Source organism: Nelumbo lutea, chromosome 4 (assembly GCF_056320005.1).
Source record: "Nelumbo lutea isolate HS-2025 chromosome 4, American lotus-T2T, whole genome shotgun sequence".
Classification (NCBI taxonomy): domain Eukaryota; kingdom Viridiplantae; phylum Streptophyta; class Magnoliopsida; order Proteales; family Nelumbonaceae; genus Nelumbo; species Nelumbo lutea.
In genome coordinates this window covers 55,189,096-55,200,523 of record NC_142687.1, presented here as the reverse complement: position 1 = coordinate 55,200,523, position 11,428 = coordinate 55,189,096, and the positions used below count along the sequence as shown (strand labels likewise).

The following is an 11,428-nucleotide window of genomic DNA, read 5'->3' as shown; positions in this document are numbered from 1 at the left end:
AAAAACTCAGTAGAAACAATAATACAAGTGTTGGTACACAACACCTAATCGGCTGATATCCACTTTCCAAGATAGCCAAACAGTCACTTAGGGTCTAGGGTTCAACCACAGTCCCTTGGAGAGTTGAATAGAGCAACATACAATCGGATGAAGGGGAACAGTCCCTACACAGATTTTGGGACATTAATAGTCATGCAAGAAGAGAGCCATAAACAAGAAAAAAAGTTTCAGTCCCTATGTCACCCGAATTGTGAATAGGTAGAACAGTCATGGATTCGAACTTCTCTTCAGGTCAGAACCTTCTTTTGAACATCTGGGATGGATTTCCATAGACTTCTTAGCCGAGCAACACCAGCTACTAGCACCTAAGGCTGGAAGTTGAACAGTCGTAGCAAAGCCCTTTTTTCTACGCCAGAAAGTTGAACAATCAGCTTTCATGTAGCAGAACCCAACTCGATAGTGGAGACAATCCGCAGCACTAGAGAATGCTTCCTCTCCTTGTCTTTGAGCATTAGGACTATAGCTTCTACACAGCAGTGGAGAGAGAGCCTAGCTGGTTGTTTTCCAGGCTTGGACAGTCCCGGTCTGATACCATGTTGAGCAGGAGGAGAAGGAGAAGAAGAAAGGAAGAAGAAGGAAGAAGAAGAAGAAGAAGAAGAAGAAGAGGCTGTAGAGTTAAGGCCTCAAAACCTTACTTTCAGTCGAGTGAAGCTTTGCATTTATACTATTCTGGTCGTACATAACAATGTCTATAGAATTACAAAAATACCCCTGTGAGTACTAAGTCTGTGAACAGTACATGTGATACACTTGTTAACAACCCAAAACAAAATTAAATAAGAATTTGCATTTTTTGTCATTTGAACTCCTATATATTTGTACTAATGCAAATAAAATTGCATTACAACCAAACACAACATTAATTATAAAATTGAGAAAAAAAGTGTTTGAAATGACTATAGTTTATTAAGAGTAATGATTTATAATAGATCTTTTATATGCAGCAAGCTATGGGTGACAAACAACATAGAGGAGATAAAGATTAAAATATTCATAAAAAATAACACAAATATTAAGGTTTTTGTATTTTCAATTAGGATTAAGTGAAGTGATAACCTTAAGAGAAATAAATGATAGTATGTGGTTAAGTTCAGGCCAACCCAGCCCAAGTTGCAGCCTTACCAGTACATAGAGGTGTAAGCCACTAGTAGGTTGGTATGGCCTGGCATGGATTAGGCTGTGCCAATTACAATGATGGGTCGTGCACGACCCCCTGAGCTAAGGGATTTTGGCCCACGGCATGGCATGACCAAAACAATTTATTCATGTGTATGTGTGTGTGTGTATGTGTGTACTAGCGGGGACCAATGTGATGCACAGACTTTGTTAAGTGAAAGCTAAACAATAGAAACACATAAGAGTAAACAATTGTTTTATATTTTAAATTTTTAAATCATTAATAATTATCTAGTATTATTATCTAGGGCTGTTGATAAAAACAATGGAACTGGCCAAATTGACACAACTCAACCCGAGTTGGTAAATTGACACAACTCAACCCGAGTTGGTCCGTTATCTAGTATTTCCAGTTAGCTTCAATTCAACAATTTCCTAACCCCAATCAGGTTGGATTAGTTTTGATTTTGCCATTTTTAAACCGACCAAAATCGAATTAACCCGACCATAGATATTATTTGAAATTGAAGCATAAGGAGCTTATGACATTTGTAGTTGGGTCATGTCAAGTTTAGTCTATATTAGTTCTTACTGTTTTAAATAAAAGTAATTTAATATTAATAAATGTTAGTTTTAATCGGGACCAATGCAATGTACAAACTTTGTGAAGCAAAATTGAAGCAAAAGGATCCTTGTGACATTCCTAATTAGGCTAAAGCAATCTAACTTCAATCCAATTAATTAAATTTAAAAATAATATTATTTAATAATTAATCAACTATAATTTTTTTATTGATTTTATAGTGCTTATTAATGCAATTATTTTTAAATGGATTTTAAACTAATACACATTGTATTTTTATTTACTATAAATTTTAAAATTCAAATTTATTTTATTAACTATAAATTTATTAATTGTTTATATTAAACCATAACTAAATCTATTTTCATCTTGTTTTAGTGGTATTTTTAATGATTATAGTATTATTAATAATTAATCACAAATGAAATTTAAAGTTATAATTTTTGTGTTAATATTTTTATAAATTTATAATCCCGTATTATACCATAATAATAATAATAATAATAATAATAATAATAATAATAATAAAAGATAAATCTCTTAAACTACCCCTATTATTAGGGGTAATGACATGCCGTACCCTACGGTTTAGCTATTGTTCTAACAATTGACTAGCTCCATCCCGTTAATATCCGTTAATGTTCCATTGACACGTGATACACGTATGAATCTTTTCCAAAACCCAATTTTACCCTCAGTCCCTCTCCCTTCTTCATCGTCCCTCTCCCCGGCGGCAGCTACAGTAAACCACTCCGCAACCGTTGCACTCCCTGTTTCTCCGCTGCCATTGCCACCACTTTCGTCTTCTGTATCCCACGGGAATCGTTAGTTCTTTCGACAACCTCAGCTTCTTCACGATCCTCTCCTCACCAGGAGACAAGTGGCTAGGAGAGATGGGCTTCACATGGATTACATTACTATTGCCCTTCTCAACAGGGACTGATTTCTTCAAGCTCGAAGGACCACGTCTTAGATTCAGGCTGGTTCTCCTCGGAGTAGGAGCTACTTAGCTGCTCATCTTGGACTTGCAAGAAACGAAAATTTAGGGTTTTTGAGGAAGGAATACGAACAGATAAGCCAAAGTACGTTCTTCCTGAAATCCCTAAAAGCTCAGACTTGGTTATTTTACAGGGGAAATGGAAAGTAATCAGAACTTCAAATTTCTCCTACTCTGCTTCTGCTCAACAGTTGTCGCTCGTATTTCTCCTCAACGGTAGGGCTTCTACCGGAGGTTACCTTGCCGATGGAAACAAGTGAGGGGATGGCAGAGGGTCATCAGCTGCCATCGTTAGATCGAAACCGAGCAGCTCTGTTTGAGCAGAAGCAGAAATACCGCCGAGGGTCATCAGCCACATCGTTAGATCGAAACAAGATCTCGGTCTGGGATGGAGCATTTGTTCAGTCCCTATCCTCTGTACAATAGAAACAAGCCGCCTCATCGTACGGGGGTTTACGAAGGTCGCCGACGGCACGCAGTGCGGCAGCGGCAGCGCGGACTTCGGGGTAGCGGAGAGAGGGGTGATCAACAAGGAGGTTGTGGACGGGGATGATGTTGAAAGGTTCTTCATAGTTGTTGGCTTGTGGCGGGGTGGAACCGTAGCTGGAGACAGGGTCCGAACCACCACCGTGAACGGCGGCCGCATCTGGGCACTGTCTGAGGCTCATAGCATCGGATCCGCCGTCTGACAGCTGGGCGCTGTCTGAGGCTCATAACCATAGCCGGAGGGTGGGGGCTTTGTGCCAAAATGACAAAGAGAGGAGGAAGATACGGATGTTGCAGTGGCAGTAATGAAATGGACAAGAGTTTGATAGCTGTTGGTGGAGGTTCGATGCTGCAACTAATTGCAGTAGATAGAATGAACGGGAAGGGGTCGGGAACGACACTGAGAGATATAGAGAGAGAAGAGAAGCAGAGAGAAAGAGAAGGAAAAATGTGGGGAAAGAAATGGGGGAGGTCACCAGCCGCTGCCAGGACTTGCAGTGACAGCAGTGAGATCTAAGATTGAAAACAAGGGGGAAGGAAAGACGTTTCGGTGGCTAACCGAGAAGAAAAATCAGAGAAAATCTAAAAAAATAAAAATAAAAAAAGAAGTGAACGAAGAAAAAGGATAGAGGAGATCGATCTCCCTTGCCACAGTTTGCTTGCCGTTGTGTCATCACCTGAGTATGACGGATGATGAACGGTAAGAAATCGGGAATTATTTCGACAGGGGAGGGAAAGAATAATAAAAATGGAGAGTGATGAAGGGTGATTTGGCGCGACGTAGTAGATATACCACGCGTGTACGTGATTCAACGCAAGTGACGACTTGGCACAATCCAGCTCGGTATAAAGCCAGTCCGGGTATGCTAGTACTCTGAACTAGGATCGCCTCGGCCCAAGGACATTTTGGTGTTCGCAAAGGCAGACCAAAGCGCAAGCTCGAGAAGCTCGCTACTCAATAGCTCGCTACCGAGCAGCCCGATATCCTGTAGGTAGCTTTAATTGCTGTACAGATCTCCGCATGGCCACCTCGAGGAATACACCCCCATCCCTGAACCTCGCAAGACCGTACTTATAACAAAAACATTAGTTCACCAATTCCCCGTTCTAACGGGAAGTGACAGTATTACCGTTTGGTAGCGTTTCAACCACCTAACACGTGACAGGTCCCATCGTAATAGGGGTTCAGTGACCATTCCACCTACCAACCTGAGCCAGTGTATAAAGACCCCGCTCTCACCAGTGGCGTAGGTATGTTCGATTATTATTATTGTTTTACGAAATCTCTACTCTCTGAGCTCTCTCACTGTTATTACCTTCAAGTTCTACGCTATCATTGTGTTCTGATTTAGCCATCCAAGTATCCACGCCGGGTGAGTCACCCCGGGATCTTTCTTTTAGGAACCCGTTCTCGTCATCATCGGAAGCCATGTTACCTCTAGCAGGGAGTAGCCGGATTACGCCACATCAGAGAGAGAGAGAGAAAGAGAGAGAGAATAAGAAAGGAAGATGGAAAAAAATGGAGCCGCGGAGAAGAGACGAGGGAGAAAAGATCCTAGTCACCTCTGGTTTAGGTTGGTTAAGGTTCGAGAGGTAGGAGAAAATGAACAGTGTATTTCCTCGAATTCAAAACTTTCTGCCATTATCGCCGGTACGCCCAGGATAGGACAGTGGCTTGCAACGAACTGGCTCAGGCTGAAGCAGACTTGGGCGAGATCAGAAGGGAGAGATAAAGAATCCAACTTGGACTGAACTGTAATTAGCTGCAGAGCACATAAGCACCATTGTTAGAAGCAACAGTTCAAACCCTATCTCTCTCTGCAATTTCTGTGAAATTGAAACAGACTGCTCCATTGAAGAGGAAGAAAGAAGAGTGCAAATTTGACATTTAGTTTCCTTGCATTAGCATTTAACGGCAATAATAAAAAATTTAAGGATACCGCAACACAATAATTAAATAGTGGGAGTACGCGTGTGGTTACGTTAAACAGTAAGAATAATTATTATTATCCTAATAATAATAATAATAATAATAATAATATAATGAATTATTAAAAAAATTAACATGTCAAAATCAAGTTAATTCGGGTACATCACTAGTTCTAACATGTTTGTTGGTCATTTGAGTTGTTTAGTCAACTATGAACGAATTGATCTAGCCATAAGTGGTATAGAACATGGTATATTGGTACTGTTTAATGGATAGGCAAGAGCACAAGCGTCCAAGAGACAAATCATATATTGGGTCAAATTACCCGCAATAGTGAAGAACATGGTGATTATGTTGAATGTGGGTGCGTTGAAATGGGTCAATCTTGACCCGTTTTTGGTTGCCTTCTTTGCCCAACTGGTAAAATGGACTATGCAGAAACCATATCATCAATACATATGCATTTTCTTGTTTCTAGCAATTTATCAAAACCCATGAATTGCGAAATAATATTGTTTGCTAGATAGGACTATTAATGGATTGAGTTTATTCGACAAAATTGAACCGACCGAACCATATATGTTGGTTTGGTTATGTAGTTTTATACTTTTATCACAACCAGCAATAATTACTTGAAACTGGTTTTTTCTGTTTTGATTTTTGAATTGATTAAGATCCGAACCAATTATATAATTAATAATATAAAGGTTTTCTTTGTGATTATTATTTTATTTAATGTCTGAAAGAATAAATTTTATAAATAATACATTAGTTAGTTGTTGTTAGAAAACATATTTTAACATCTTAATTTCAGTTTTGTTAAGGTTATATTATCAATTTGAAGTTTCTAAATTATTATTATCGTTGGTAATTATATGTGTCAAATATAATTGGGTCAGACCTTATTGTAAATTTGGTTTTGGGTCATTTTTATTGTCTCGATTAATGATGGGAATGGGATTGATACACTCTACTCCAAATCAGACCCAACCCGTTGACGACTCTATCAATAGGCTTATCCAACCAGGTCCGTCAAATTCGGGCGAGAAATAGATAAGCCCTATTGATGACTGATATGATCCCAAAGAAATCGGAGACAGCTGGCTCTCCTTGTAAAGGAACGCTACGTGACACATTTATAGGTCAAGACACTACAATCTACTCAGACCTCGGTCTTAGCCATGGTGCCCAAACTGACCTGGCCTGCTGAAGTGTTCAGAAATACTGAGATGTCATCTAATCAACAGGTTGCTCCACGTGTCCGCATGCTAACAGCTCGAGCCAAATTACCTCTCATCAAAAGCAAATTGTGAAAACATAATTGTAGAGAGAGAGAGTTTTAGAAAGAAACGTGAGGATTAATTATTGAGAACATTAATTTGGGAGAGGTTTTAGGAGTTTGAGATATTTTAGATGTCATTTAGGCAAAGAAATAAGAAAATAGGAAAGCATATATTTTCCCTTGATAGAGACGTAAGATGTTGGGGATGTATTAAGGGGGGTAGAGATTGTGAAAAAATGGGTGATGATGTGACATTAAGGAAAGGGTTGGAAATGGGCAAGGGAGAAAGGAGAGAAAATTAAGGCTGTATTCGGTTGTGGTGCAAATTTATTTGCACTAGTACAAATGTATAAGAGTGCAAATGTAAAAAATGCAAATTCTTGTTTAATTTTACTTTATCCTGTTTCATGTCTTAATTTATTTCATTTATACTGCAATCAAACAAAATAAACTAAAATTTAAAACAAAAAATTGGTCAAAATTTAAAACTCAAATCATTTGCACTACCATAGTTTTACATCAGTGTAAATTTATTTGTATTGCAACCAAACACGACATAAGAAAAAAACAAGAAAAAAGGAAAGGACTGCTGACGTGGAAACTTATTGCTTGATATATATATATATATATATGAGCCCAACCTAAGGTCCACGGGTTATGGGCCCAGGCTCGTGCTGAGCTTCACCCCAACCTTCAGGGGCCAAACCAGCACGGCCCGTTACAGTAGCTGCGCCGGACCTGCACGAAAATGTGGGCACGGCACACATAGCACCTCCAATAATATGGTTGTAAATGAGATTATTCAGCTTTGAATATGCTTGTGAGTTCAAAGCTACGATGTTTGACAGCCTATACTGTCCAAAGGCTGCTCCCTCTCCATGTGACATGTAGGCTGTAGCTCCATGTTAACGCTGTTACTGTTACATAGAGTACATAAAGACTAACTTGTTGATTACACCTGTCAATGGACCGGATTTGAATTTATTCAATATGTCCATTATTTTTGTTAGATGGATTGGACCATGCATAACAATCGATTCTCTTATCGGATTGGATTGGATCTATACCAGTTTGGATCATTTCAAGCATAAAACACTTTCTTGCCTTTCTTGCCTTTTAATTGCTAGTTGAATGGCACATTAGAGTCGAGAGAGAGATGGATGATACAAAGTAGCAAAAATAAAAGGATCCCTCAAGTGTAAAAATATTAAATTTAAAAAATTTATGATGTGAAAAAGACATGATACCAACCAATCAAATCCTTATGGACTTTAGGCTTCCCATTGACGAATTTTATAGTGTTATTCTTTTAATAAGTTTTGGGCCCTACAATAAAGTTAGTTTCTCTGTGAGAAAAGTTTACAATACATAATAGGACATTCTAACATTAGCCTTTTATTATAAAACTTACATGAGAATCAAAAGAACATGGGTAAGTGAACTTACCTGGGTAAGTGCTTTCCAATAAATATTTACTTGGGTAAGTGCATTTACTCAGATAAATGACCTTTTGAAAAACTACCAAGGCTCTAATGAAAATTCACCTAATCCATTACAACTTTTATGATGCGGTGCCATGCCATTTTGAAGCCTCCCTGACCATTGCTGAAATTTTCCCTGATGTTTGGTAATTGCATTCACCTCATTTAAACTTTCTAATATAGTTGCAAGTAGATTCCCCTTTGTTAGAATCCATTAAGAAGAGACAAAAATGTCTAAAACACCCATGAAATTACTATTGAGGCCTGTTTCTATAGAAAAACGATAATAATAATAATAATAATAAAATGCATTTAAAGTTATAGCTTATCTTTGAGGAGTGTCAATTGGATTGGATTTGGTCCAATCCGATCTAGTCCAATGTAAGCCCATTACAAATGGACTAGGTCCAATCCATTCCAATGAATATTTCAGACCATTTTAGACTGGTCCAATTTAATGTCTAGACCATCCGAACTATTGAAATTTGTTTTAATTTAGATTAGTTTTAACCTAAACTTGGTCCATTAAGACCTATATTCTTATTTTCTATTAATGGACCAAATATTGGCTAAATTCAATCCAATCCAATATAAATTCATTATGGACAGACCAAGTCCAATCCAATAAAAATTAATTTAATTGCAACTTAGCCGAAATACCGGTTTGGAATCTCAACTTGATTTCAACAATTGAAGCCTCCAAGCCTTCCAAATTGCTAACTTGAGATACTTGAGCAGGTATTCTTCTTATTGAAACTTGAATAATGTTGAGAATTAGAGAGTAGAGGGAGTATGAGAGTGGGTAAAAGAGAGTATGAGAATTGGTGTGATGAGAATGGTGGAGGATAGGGGTATTTATAGGAATTGGAAATAATTCAATTGCCCAAAATACCCTGAAAACTAGTCATTTTTAGTTGTTAGGAGGGGTATTTTGGTCATTATAAAGGCAATTATCGCTTTACCCAATGCCCCCTAAACTAGCTATTATATAGCTGTTTGGGGGGATTATTGCCATTGTTTCTCCCTCCAAAGCCAAAATACATGAATATGCCCTAACTAGTTTTCTATGGGCGGGCTACACTCGGCCCACTATAGGCCCATGGGTTGGGCCAGGCTGTGTGCTGGGCCGTGCCAAGTCACGGGCCATGGGTGACACGGCCTACACTGTCATGTCATGCCATGGGCCTGGAAATGCAAGCCCAACATGACCCATACCATCATGTCATACCCGACACAACCCGCATATCATTGTGCCATATCCCGCATGGCCCACGTGCCTTCGTTTAGGCCGCGAGCAGCACAACCCAATTTATAGCTTGTTCTAGGCTATGTGCCTCATGTAATATTTAACTATTCCACTTAGGAACCAAACCAAAAAGTAAAGCTAGCAAATTTGACTTAATAACAACATATCTCGTGCCTCTAAGGCTCAATTTGAAAAGAGTACAAATGCAATTATGTAGAGTGAAAAACCTTGAATTTTGTATTATTCTACTTGTATCTGTACTGTACAAATTTGCATTTGTACTCCTTCCAAGGTTTTGCACTCAATTTGGAAATTTGTACAAATACAAAATTGCATTTGTATTTGTACTCAATTTGGAAAGAGTACAAATACAAATATGTATAGTATAAATACATACAAAATAATATAAAATACAAGGTTTTGCACTCTACAAATTTGTATTTGTAATCTTTCCAACTAAGGTTGCGATTGTTTGCGATATAAACACCGAATCAGGGTATTTATGTACCCCCGATTTGGATTTGTGAGCATTTGTTTGACATGCAAAAATGCAATAATTAAAAGGTCAAAAATGTGTTTTCTCACATTTTTTTTATCCCAAGGAGAGGGCATTACTGTATCCATTTTTGGATATATTTTTGTACCCTTTTGATAATTGGTGTGTTCGATCAAAAGTTTTTAAGGCATTTAATGATGGGCCCAAGCTTTGCACTGATTTCAAACAAACAGGAAGAATACCAAAAAAAAAAGGGTTACACTATAAACCCACTTTGCATTCTTAAATAAAAAATAGGGTATTTATATAGAGGACAAATTTGCGTTTGCATCGGAACGAAACACAGCCTAATCTCAAAGAAATTAAAACGATTAATAACATCCTTTAGCAATGAATCCCTATACCCACAACTTCTTAGAGCTTGAACCTTTTTGGGTTTCCATGGAGCTAAATGAGTCCATGCTGCAAAATAGATACATCCAACAACAGAAAAATAATTAAATAAAAGAGTAGTCTTATAAAACACAAATAACACAACAATAGTGGTTACCTCTTTCTTTACAGTTTTTTCCTTTTCGGACAAGATCAACTAAATGTGGCAGGGAGAAGACATATAGGCTGTCATACAAAATAAACAGTCACATCTAAGAGCCAAGAAGATGGTAAAATTTAATAACAAGTTAACAAACTCACGGTTGATTCTCCCATGATCCACATCCAAACCTTTCACCTGGAAAAGAAATAAGGGTGACAATAGAATGTAGATAGTTAACTAAAATTTTGAAAAAGAAAACCAAATCAATAACCAGCTATATAGTTCAGTCAGCAGAGCAGACCAACTTATAAATCCAAACACTCAATATCATCCTAATTAGAAGTTAATAGATGAACAATCGAAAGAATCACCAACAAAGCATCAAATAGTGCCTATAATGTAACATCATTTACTGAACCTTGTGTCACGAACGATGCAAAACAGAGGTTCACCCAATAACAATGTAAATAATTTCCCTAAGTTTACGAAAGATCTGTTGACATGGACAACAGGACCCTGCTTTTATCATCAGGTGTATAAATCATATGGTTTTAAAAAATGATTCGGAAATGGAACTGTTCTGGCCACCGGTTTCTGGGTCGATAATTTGACCATCTGATTTGAATGGACGGCATATTTTAACAAAAATTTTAAAAAATAAAAAATGGCCAAAAATCATTAAATAGATCAACGGGTCGATGGTTCAATCACCTGAATTAATCTGACTGATTCAACAGTTTTTGACCAAGGACCGAATTTAGGATAAAACAGTACCGATTACCTGAATTATTCCCGGGCCGAACAATCCGACCATCCGGGTCAAGGCAGTTCAAAAACCATGATAAACCAATACAAATCAAAACCAATCTTTAATGCCAGTGTAAGCAGTAATTTCCAACAATAAGGATTCATTAACTAAATAAGTGTGGCAACTTATCAGCATAAAAGTTGAAAATGAAATAGGGGGAAGCAAATGCTAATAGTGTAATACTACAGAAGTAGAGAAACAACTCCATCAACCATTAGAAAAACCCTTACGAACTCATACATCCAGACACTCAATCATCCTAACTAGAAGTTAAGAGATAGAGAAGCAACTCATTATAAGAAAACGTTCAGAAATAAAAAGTTTTAATCCTTGATCAAATGGATACAATCATCCCATTTCATCATTTATGCTTTTGGCCTTTCGGACTCTAGCAACATGTCATCACCA

General features: G+C 37.7%; 1 non-coding gene across 1 annotated transcript; it reads right to left on the bottom strand.

The window, feature by feature from the left end:
• Nucleotides 1-10,607: 10,607 nt before the first annotated feature.
• Nucleotides 10,608-10,738, bottom strand: LOC148860697 (small nucleolar RNA snoR74). The gene has a single exon (XR_016097661.1). It is a non-coding gene; the product is annotated as a small nucleolar RNA snoR74 (small nucleolar RNA).
• Between the last annotated feature and the right edge of the window lie 690 nt (nucleotides 10,739-11,428).